Source organism: Cebus imitator, unplaced genomic scaffold (assembly GCF_001604975.1).
Source record: "Cebus imitator isolate Cc_AM_T3 unplaced genomic scaffold, Cebus_imitator-1.0 Scaffold295, whole genome shotgun sequence".
NCBI lineage: Eukaryota > Metazoa > Chordata > Mammalia > Primates > Cebidae > Cebus > Cebus imitator.
Window position 1 is genome coordinate 1,987,840 of NW_016107610.1, and position 11,645 is coordinate 1,999,484.

Here is an 11,645-nt window from a genome sequence, read left to right on the forward strand (position 1 = left end):
TCGGGTGACTTAAGAATCTAGGAAGAGCCCTGTTGATGGACAAGAGCATGCTCAGGTGGCGCATGCATAGCAGAGTTACTAAAGCCACTTTTGATTCTGCTAGCAGTGACTTTAGAAAACTCCAGAAGTGGAGGTGTAGAAAAGGTTGGAAGAGCCATTTCCACAGTGGGCGGCTGTGCAGTTGAGACCCTTGATCCCAGCTCACCAACCACTGAGGAGTGTGGGGAGCCTCCTGGGGGCAGCAGGCGAGGAACTTGATTCCTCCTGCTGTGCGTCCGGCTCTACAGCTGTTGCAGCCCCGAGCTAAGAATAGTAGGGACCCCTTTAAAGGGAAAGTTAAGCTGGGCTTGCCTGTGAAAGCAGAACAGCTTTTACAGAGCACTGAACTTTCCATTCCTTCTGCTTTTCTCTAAAGATCTTAGTGTTCCTTCATTTACTTCCTTTTATAAATTAATGGCCCTGGAGCAACCTGGACGGTGTTCCCTTGAGCTGGTGTGACATGCCCTCGTTTATTCTGGGCCGTCTGAGTGCTGTTGTCAGTACTCAGTTTATTCTGAGACCGGGCAGTGGTCAGTTCAGCCCTCATTTATTCTGAGACTGGGCAGTTGTCAGCCCTACTCAGTTGTCAGCCCGTGTTTATTCTGAGACTGGTAGTCTCAGTACTGTTGCCCTAACCTTACACCAGACGCAGGCAGGACGTGAGCTGCTCACTCGCGAGCATCCATCGCAGCCGCCTGAGCTCCTGGAAGGTGCAGGGCCAGGTCTGCACTTTCAGTTTGCAAACGAGGTCTCCTGATTTGGGCATTTCCAAGACTGGCTGCTGTACCTTGGTAAGCTTTCCTTCTGCCTCCGTGAAACCTGGGGTCTAAAAGAGGTCAACTAAAACTTGGAGCCCTTTAACCAAGAGGATCTTTAAAAATAGCTTTTCATTCCAGTCAAGACCCAACTGGACGCGTTTTAAAGTCGGGAGTGGCGAGGAAGCCTCCCTAGCGCCGCCTGGGAAATGTAAAACCACCAAAGCGACAGGCTGGGACAGTGCGGTTAGGCCCTGGAGGGAAAGGACCAGCATCCACACAAGACATCAGATTCCTGTGGCTCCTCAGTTTCATCTCTGCTGCCTGCCATCAGTTAGACTTTAATTGGGTGAGAGAACAGGGCAGAGACTGTCCCCTCATTTTGCAGACGGGAAGTAGAGACAGAGAAAGTGACATGCCTAGGGTCACCCTGCGGTGACCAGCAGCGTGGACTCTGCATCCAGGTCTCCTGGACCTTAGCACAGTGTCTTTTGAGCCATGCCACTCTTGTCCCTTTGGTGACCCATGAATGCCAAGAGAAAATAATTCTCATATCCTGATAAGAGCACATTGCAATTATATTATTTTAATGTGTCCACAGCAAAGGACAGTTTACAAAGGTATGAATCAGAATGACATTTAGGAACGTTTGTTATAAATGATAACAAAGTTCCACTTTGAAATGATTCTGGTTTTGCAGGAATCTTTCCAAGAAAGTTGGTTAAAGTGGTGTCCATGCCTGTGAGGCCAGTTCTATAGAAAACAAACATGCCCCAAGGTCTTTATTGATGGCTTCAGTGGAGGCAGAGCAGTATGTTTGAAAGAAGAGGGAGACCCTGAGATCGCAGGAATGGAAACAGAACAGAGTTCTAGCTGGGGGCGGCCTGTCCACTGCCTGCCCCTTCCCGGAGATGCACTCCTTTCTGGCCTTCCGGGGAGGGAGCAGCTGATGGGACCTGATCAACACCCAGGAAGACTGTGTGTAGAGGGCCGTTGGTCTCCAGCCTGCGGGCTCCGTGAGCACAGTCTTCATGGTGATGGTGGGCAGGCGCCTGCCTGCTGTATACTACATTTGATGCAAAACATCAAGTAAAGGGTGGAGCATAATACAGTGAATGTGCCTCCCAGAACCATCATGATCTGCCTATTTTTCGTTTTTGTTTTTTGAGACGGAGTTTCGCTCTTGTTGCCCAGAATGGAGTGCAGTGGCGCGATCTCGGCTCACCTCAACTTCCGCCTCCCAGGTTCAAGTGATTCTCCTGCCTCAGCCTCCCAAGTAGCTGGGATCACAGGCGTGCACCATCATGCCTAGCTAATTTTGTGTTTTTACTAGAGACAGAGTTTCTCCATGTTGGTCAGGCTGGTCTCGAACTCCTGACCTCAGGTAATCTGCCCGCCTCAGCCTCCCAAAGTACAGGTGTGAGCCACTGTGCCGGCCATGATCTGCCTATTTCAACAGGGCTCTTTTTCTTTAGAAAAGTCTCCTTCTCCATAGAAACCAGGGACAATTTTGAATGAGAGCCAACCACAGGATGTGCTGGGAACCTTATGAGGAGACCTCACATGTGGCCAGGTGCCACCTCTGGGAGGAAGGCAGCTGTGATGTGACTTAGCACAGGCACTCGAAAGAGGGAGCCAGGGCCGGGCATGGTGGCTCACACTTGTAATCCCAGCACTTTGGGAGGTCGAGGCAGGCGGATCATGAGGTCAGGAGTTCGAGACCAGCCTGGCCAACATGGTGAAACCTCGTCTCTACTAAAAAAAATTTCAAAAATTAGCTGGGGGCGGTAGTGAGTGCCTATAATCCCAGCTACTCAGGAGGCTGAGGCAGGAGAATCACTTGAACCTGGGAGGCAGAGGTTGCACTGAGCTGAGATCGTGCCACTGCACTCCAGCCTGGGCAACAGAGCTAGACTCCACCTCAGGAAAAAAAAAAAAAGGGCGGGGAGCCAGCCGCTGGTCTTTGCTGATATCCAGAAGTGGATTGTTTGTTCCATTCAGCTTTCTAGAAGTTAAATTATTTTATTGCCTTGTCACTAGATTTTGAAGCACTTGCAAACTAGAGGCTTGCAGGATCAATGTCCATATATATTTTTAAATGATGTGCATGGCTTAAAAGGACCCTAATTTCTGAGTACATGGCGTCCCCAAAGAAATAGTATGTATTTTGGAGATGGTGGGGGTTTTGGCATGGAGAGGGATTCCTATCTAGTCTAGAAATATGTGCTACTAAGATGTCTCTTCCATGCAACTGTCTCAAGAATATGGGTTTTCTAGTTTGCCTTTAAACACTACTCAGGCAGGAAGGTGGCTTTGGTAAGAATTTTGAGATGGACGAAATGTTCTAGTGAACTTAGGACTGGGTGCGTGTGTGTGTGTGTGTGTGTGTGTGTGTGTGTATGTGAACAGCAAAAGGTGAGGTGGGAGAAACAAGAAGGAAGAGTTTTTATTAAAAGTATGTATACCTAAAAGGAGATTTTATTTTACTGTTTCTGGTGGTGATGTTCTGCTCTGGAATCCATTTACCAGAAGAGTTTGTGGGTCTTCTGTTGAAAGTGGAATGGTACAGTGCCGTACTCTCTGCAGAGCCTTGCGGCAAAGTGGTCTCCGAAGCCCCAGAGACCCTCCAGGGCACCTGGCGGGAGCTGACAAAGTATGGCAGAGTCCCAAGTGGTGTGTGTTTTGGCGAGTGATGGGCAGGACTGATGATTCACAGCTGTGGGGCTGTGTTATTGTTTTACCGTGTCGTGCTGCTTTTCATAGAAAGTCCCGACTTGACATCAGCTGTGAGAGCAGCATCTTCTGATGTGACAGGAAAGAAGACATTCCTTGCATCAAATGTAAGAGTTTAGCATAAGAGTGAAGTAGATAAGTGAACTCTCCCAAGAGTATGGTTTTTTGTTTCCCTTTTTAAATGCTTTTTTGGTACATAAATAATATACTTTTTTTAAAAAAAAGAAATTCCAGATGAGTGCGAAAAATCACCTGTTACTGCACCATCTGATTATAACCACTGTTAACATTTCTGTTTTTATCTTTTCACACTTTTTTTCTATGCATCTGTATGTGTTTTATTACTTGTTCATGTAATATAATCATACATCCTGTTTTATAACTTTTATCCCTTTTAATGCTATATTGTGAATAGATTTCTATATCAGTAAACATGTAATGACATTATTTTTAACCTCTATGTAGGTTGTACCTTGAATTCTTAGGTCGTTTCCAATTTTTTACTGTTGTAGTCAAGGACATAGCAAAGTTCCTTTAACATCTTTGTGAACTTTGCAGAATATTGACTTAGGATAATTTTCTGGAGTTATTACTGGCTCAAAAGTACGCACCTCTCTCAGCGACTCCTTTCCTTCTGGGGCATACAGGACTTCACCTTCCAGACCGCTTGTACTCATTCAGGGTCCTGTGGCTAATTCTGGCCAATGAAATGTGAGCAGAGGTGACATATGAAGCTCCAGGCAGAGACTGAAATGCCCATGGGCAGTTCCGCAGTGTCTGTCTTCCCTTGCCCCAGCAAATGCTGATGTCCCAGGGACAGAGCCTCTGTCAAGCCTGGATCCCTGAGTGACTACATGGAGCAGTGCCCTTTTCCCTTCATGTCACCCTCACCTGCCACCCTGCATGGACATTAGCGTGAATAAAAACTAAACCTTAGGTGTTAGCCACTGGGATTTCAGGGTTAGTTGGTTAACTGCAGCATAACATATCCTAACGATAAAAAAAGTATGCACATTTTTAGGACTTTTAATATGTGTTGCCTCAAATTGCCTTCCAGAAAGACTGTCCCAAATTATACTCCCACCCACAGTGCGTGAGTGTGTACTGCTTCCTCTTCAACACTGGAGTTACCCTGGGGTCAGAGAGCTAAAAATAATAATTTTGTGGTTAAAATGTGACCCTCTTAAGGTGTTCAGTAGTGTCACTGATTTCTAAGAGGCTTATTTCATAAACATTGTAAAATGAAATTTTAAGTTGCATGTATGGCTTTTTAATAATGTTTAGACATTTTAAAAACCTCTTAGTCAAGTTTGTTACCTTTTTTTTTAATAATGGTTGCTACTTAAGCTGTCATGCTTATGAAGGCCTTTTCTAATTCTTTTGAGACGGGTCTACTCTGTCCCCCAGGCTGGAGTGCAGTGGCATGATCTCGGCTCACTGCAACCTGAGCCTCCCAGATTCAAGTGATTCTCATGTCTCAACCCCCCGAGTAGCTGGGACTACAAATGTGTGCCACCACGCCTGGCTAATTTTTTGTATTTTTTGTAGAGATGGGTTTCGCCATGTTGCCCAGGCTCATCTCAAACTCCTAGGCTCAGGCAATCCGCACACCTTGGCCTCCCAAAGTGCTGGGATTACAGGCTAAGCCACCATGCCCGGCGAGGTCTTTCCAATTCTGAATGCAAGACTGTATAAATATTCACTGTCTTATTTTTGCACTTTTATTCTTTCTTTCTAAACAGTTAAATCTCTGATCTGGCTGGGCGTGGTGGCTCATACCTGTAATCCCAACACTTTGGGTGGCCAGGGTGGGAGGATCACTTGAGTCCAGGCGTTTGAGGTTACAGTGAGCTTTGATTGTGCTGTTGCACCCCAGCCTGGGGAACAGAGCAAGACCCTGTCTCTAAAACATAAACCCTCTAATCTATGTGGAATATATTTTCTAAATTACCCATCACTGTTTATTGGGGAGTCTGTCCTTTCTGTACCGTACGCCCAGCCCTTCTGTTGGTGCCAGGATAAGCACCCTGGCCGTGAGTGTGCTGTGAACTTTCTCGTGGCTCATTGTCTACCTGCACATTCTAGCACTGGTACCACATTGTTTGGATTGCCATAGCTTTGGACCAAACATCCCCATTCAACTTTTTCAAAACTTGCCTAATATATTGTGCATGCTGGGCGTGGTGGCTCATGCCTGTAATCCCAGCACTTTGGGAGGCTGAGTTGAGTGGATCACCTTAGGTCAGGAGTTCAAGACCAGTCTGACCAATATGGCGAAACCCCATCTCTACTAAAAATACCAAAAAAAAAAAAAAAAAAGGCGGGGTGGGGCGGGGGGTGCCTGTAAACCCAACTACTTGGGAGGCTGAGGCAGTGAACCCAGGAGGCAGAGGTTACAGTGAGCCAAGATCATGGCACTGTGCTCCAGCCTGGACAACAAAGCGAGACTGTCTCAAAAAAAAAAAAAAAAAAAACTTCCAAAAGAAATTTGAGATAATTTTGTGATGTTTAGAAGAATCAGAAATCGGATTGAGTAAAATTTACATGTTTTACACAAGAGGACTAACATCTTTATAATATTTAACCTTTCATTTCAGTAAATTTATAATGTTTTATGTCTCTCAGCCGAACTTTTCTAGTATAGGTGATCTTTGTACTGTGATTACTATTGTAAATGAGATTTACAATCCCACTACTTTTAAAAATGAAAATTAAATCTATCACTTTTATGACTTAACAACATTAAATAAAATGTATGTAAACGTAAACATTATTAAAAAACATAATGTGGAAAATTAAAGTCCCCCATAATTGAAATCCCTTTTCCCAAGATAAACAGTCAACAGTTGATGCATATTCATCAGTTTTTTCCAAGTATGTCTTAGCACTTTGACCATATGAGACAACACTTCTGCTATTAGCATTTTTCTCTTTGCAACAGATCTTCCTATGTCAGTACACATCAATCTACCTCATTCTTACCTCTGCATAAGAGAGTAGTGTGTGGTTGTACTTGGTGATTGGTTATTTTGTAACTAGCCAATTACTGAATTATTCTGAAGGTTTTGCTGTTGTTGATTTTTTTTGCCTTTTTCAGTTGGGTAATAGTTCTGGGTACGATGATAATTTTATTCCCATATTTTAAATCTTACTTCACTTTCTCAACTCATCACATTGACCAGTACTTTTAGAACAATGTTAATTAACACTTAGATAATTGTGCTGATATTGTCCATTCTTTTATATAGATATATATTTTACTTAGTGAGAAGAGTGTTTCTCCAAAACTATAAATTTAACTCTTAGTGTAAGATAATCTTAATATTTGAGTTATACATTAAGGTTATGCCCTCTATTTCTAGTTTGATGAAAATATTAGTAATGGATGTTGGGGTTTTATTAAATGGCTTTTTTCCCACATCTGTCAAGATGATCAAATGGTTTTTCTCTATTATGACTTAAGATGAATCGTTTTAATAGATTTGCTAATGTTAAGACATCTCTGCATTTCTACAAAAACCTGATATAGTCATAGTATATTATTCTCTTAATATACATCTCCTTTCAGTGTTAACAGTGGTTATTTATGATTGGTTGCTTCATAGTAGATTTTTGTGTTTCTTATCTGTACTTTCTGATTTTTCTACAAAGATCATGTATTACTTGTATATAAAAATAAGAGCTTTAAAATGCAAAATTCTTCTGGATTTGGTTTGCTCATTTTGTTATGAAATTTTTCATACCTAAATAAGATGTATAGTTGTATAATTTTTTTCCTGCTGTCTTCATCAGTTATTGGTGTTTGTTAACTTCTTTAAAAATTAAAAAGAACTTGGGAAGCGCTCTTTTTCTATGCCCTGGAAACGTTTAAATATTTAGAATATTTTGCTCTTTGAAGTTTTTATAACATGTAAAACTGTCCCTAGTGCCTTTTTAGGAATTTTTTTCCAGCTTTTTTCATGCTCATTGATTTCTTTAAACTTCCGATTTTTTGGCAATTTAAATTCTCCGGGCTGAGCGTGGTGGCTCATGCCTGTAATCCCAGCACTTCAGAGGCTGAGGCAGGAGGATCACCTGAGCCCAGGAGTTCACAATCAGCCTGGGCAACATAGTGAGACCCTGTCTTTACTGAAAACTAGCTAGGCATGGTGGTATGTGCCTGTAGTCCCAGCTACTCAGGAGGCTGAAGCAGGAGGATCACTTGAGCCCAGGAGGCGGAGGCTGCAATGAGCCATGAGCATGCCTGGGACACAGAGCAAGACCCTTTCTCAAAAAAAAGTTTTTAATTAAGTAAATTTTCCTAAATAGTTACTGTCATGATTTTCAGATTTGTCGGCCTGGAGCTCTGTTATTCTTCTTCCTCATTCCCATGTTGTATGTGCTTTCCCTTTTTGTTCTCATTAGTTTTTCCAGAGCTAGTCTGTTTCATGGTCTTTTCAAATAACCATTTCTGAGATTTATATCTTAATTTACTGTTTTACTATTTCATGATTATTTTTGTTTTGTTCTTAATAATTTTTCTTTTATTATTTTCCCAGCTTCTCAAGTTGAATGCCATTTTAACTTCCTTAATAAAAGTCACAGTTACTAACATTGTAAGGTATGACTTTTCCTCTGAATATATCTTTATCCATCCCCCTTAAATTTATATTTGGTGTTCTAAGTTATAAATAATTTATAATTTCAGATTTGACCTTATTTTTTATTGGAGTCCTCTGAAGTTATTTTAAATCTCCAGGTAGTTTATTTTGTTGTTGTTTTTAGCTTTTCTTACAGACTTCTGGTTTTACTGCCTTGTTGTCAAAGAGGGTATGGCTTGTACAGTTTGCGCATTTTGGAGATCATGGTATGGTGGGTGTTTTCTTGAGACCTAATAAATTTTTTGTTTTAATATATATCCCAAGGAAACTGAAGAAGAAAATATGTTCTCTGAAGGGAACAAAATTCAATTAGATACATTCATTTGACCTTATAAAGTATATTATGGACCTTTAATTTTAATTTACGTGATTTATTAAGACCAAGAAAGATGTTAGTCTCCTATTATTGTATTTCTGTCTATTTCTTGTGTTTCTAACAGTTTTTGGTTTATGTTTGATGTTATTTGGCAAATGAACTTTTTATATTTAAGGGAAAAATATTTTCCTTTAAAGACTTGTATACCTTTGTGAATTTTACCTGATTTTGTTGTAACAGTTGTTTCTGTAGAAATACATAGTTCAGTAAAATATTTGTGTCTGTCTTTAAGTCAACAGAAATCTTTCAGGAGTCCTCGGTATCTTAACAAGACACTTCGGAAGTTCTTGACCTCCCTAAGTAGGCTGATGTCCTCATGGCCTACTCCTGAGCCAAAGCAAGAGTGGCAGTGTGGACTGAGGCCACTACCAGGGAGGGGGACTTGTGCCTCTTCCATCACCTTTTTCATACTTACAGCTCTTATTCATTCATTCATGTTTTCATTTAGCAAATATTTATTGTGATCTGTATGCCCAAGCCCTGGGAACACCATAGTGAAAAGACTTACTTTCCCCAGATCTGCTCTGTTCCAGTGGAGGGGTGAGCTGCTCCATTGCACGCATTCATGGAACTCAGCTGATTGGAGATTTGTAAGGCTCCCCTCAAGACAGAGCTCTCACAGGCAGCAGAGGACAGGGGCCAGCACTCACCTTGCTTCTCCAGACCTAGGATAACCCGAGCTATTCGGAAGACCTCATGAACACCAGGCTTCAGGATTGGTGACCCCAGGCGGATCCCACGATGGCTCTGAATGTGCCTACTTTGCTGCATCACCAGCCCACTCAGGTCCTCTGACTTTTGTAGTAGCATTTTTCTAAGGAAAATCTGCAGACTAGCTGCTTCAGAGCTATTTGTGTTGCTGGCCCATCCCAGGAAGACTTCCTAGATGAGGACCCTTGCATTGTGGACCTGGAAATCTTCATTCTAGAAAGCTCCTTATACTAGACAGAATGGCCCCAAAGATATGCACATCCTAATCCCTAGAACCTGTGACTATGTTAACCATACTTGGCAAAAGGGCCCTTCAGACAGGGAGATTATCCTGGATCATCTGGGTGGGCCCAGTCTAATCACACAAGTTCTCAGCAGCAGAGAACCTTTTCTTGGGTTAGAAAGAGCTGTGATGATGGAAGAAGGGTCAGAGAGATACGATGTTGCTGGCACTGAAGGTGGAGGAGGGGGCCACAAGCCAAGGAACAGGGGCAACCTCTAGAAACCAGAAAGGGCAAGGAAACTGCTGCTCCCCAGAGCCTTTAGACGAGAACACAGCCCTGTCAACACCTTGATTTTAGCCCAGTGAGATCAAACTGTAAGTCAAGAAATTTGTGTTTTAAGCAGCGACTTTTGTGATTTGTATGGCAGCAGTAGAAAACCAGTGCACTCTCACGTGCTTTTATATACCCTATGGTCTGAGAGCCTCTGCCCCATAAATCCATTCAACTATGTGGGTTTCACATACCATGTGGCCTTTAACCAATGACCTCTTCATTCTGGCTGCTACTACCACCAGCTTGATTCCCTAGTTCAAATTCTGAAGAGGGAAGGGACGAACAGATGAATACGCAAGTATGATTCATCCAGCTCATTTCTTTTCACTCCAGGACAATCCTTAGGATTGGCTGTGCTAGGAGCAGATGCCAGTCCTCCTTTGGCCAGAAGGCCAGACTCCAAGACAAGGTACATGGCTTTATAGGAGAGAGAGGTTGGAGAAGACCTGGGGGAAAAAGCTGTGGGGGAGACCTAAAGATGGGCATGGGTTTGCCAGGACATGGAGGATAGAGGGAGAATTCCAGGCACTTAGGCTTAAGAGGACAGGCCCTTTGTGGGCGGGCAGGGAGGCAGGAAGCAGCATGGTGTTGCTGGACTAAAACCTGTGGTAGCGGCAGGGGCTGCCCAGGGAAAGTGGCCAGGTCTGACGGTTTTATCTGCCAGGCTGAGGGGCTGCCCTTCCCATGTGGGCTGGAAAGCCAGGGAGAGGTGAAGATTGGCAGTGCTTCGGGGGCCAGATTGGAGAGCTCCGAAGCTGGGCAGTCCTCACTTTCTTGGCTCTAAATTCCCTGAAACCAGAGTCTGGATTTACTTAAGGCTTGGCTGGAAGAAGTAGGGAAAGGGAGAAAGGAGAGGGGGGTTCCAGAGGAGGAAGAGAAGTGTTGATGTACAGAAGACATAATTAGGCCAGGAACTTTTACTGTGAGAATGTTCTTTTTAAAAGAATCCTTTTTTTCAAAGGCCCCTTGTCTTTGCCAGCCGTTAGAAACCAAATTGAGTATTATTCCAGCCTGATTAAGCTTGCTGGTATCTCAAAATACTGAAATTATAAATATGTAATTACAAACAATACCAAACTACAAAATAGGCAAAAGAAAATTCCCACAAAGTTCTGATTTTGCCACTTTTTCAATTCCAAATTCTTTCCCTAGGAAGAGTCTGATGCTGAGCCTGGCCTGTCTGTGGTGGGGAAGGAAGCCTGGGACACAGCCACTGCACCTGCCTCTGGGATCTGGACCTGATGCCCAGCGAGTAACCAGCAGGTTGCGGCCCCCACTGGAATACCCCTGGGAACCACATGGGAGCGACAGGTACAGGGGCCAGTATAGGGTTAGGGCTTGGCCCATAAGGCCCAGGCCAGCACAGTGAGGCACATTTATTTGTAGACAGGAGTTGGATTTGCATTCTGAAAAGGTAGCACACATGACAGACCTGTGGGCAACCTGGCAGTGGCCATGCCCTGAAGGCAGGCCCAGGTGCAGTTGCTGAAAGGAACCCATGCCCCTCCCAGCTGTACCAGCTGAGGCCCCTCAGGCTGCTTCATGAGTCAAAACACTGAAGGCCGGGCACAGTGGCCCACGCCTGTAATCCTAGCACTTTGGGAAGCTAAGGCGGGCAGATCACGAGGTCAAGAGATTGAGATCATCCTGGCCAACATGGTGAAACCTCGTCTCCACCAAAAATACAAAAATTAGTTGGGCTTGGTGGCGCACGCCTGTAGTCCCAGCTACTCGGGAGGTTGAGGCAGGAGAATCGCTTGAACCCAGGAGGCGGAGGTTGCAGTGAGCCGAGATGGCACCACTGCACTCCAGCGAGACTCCGTCTCAAAAAAAA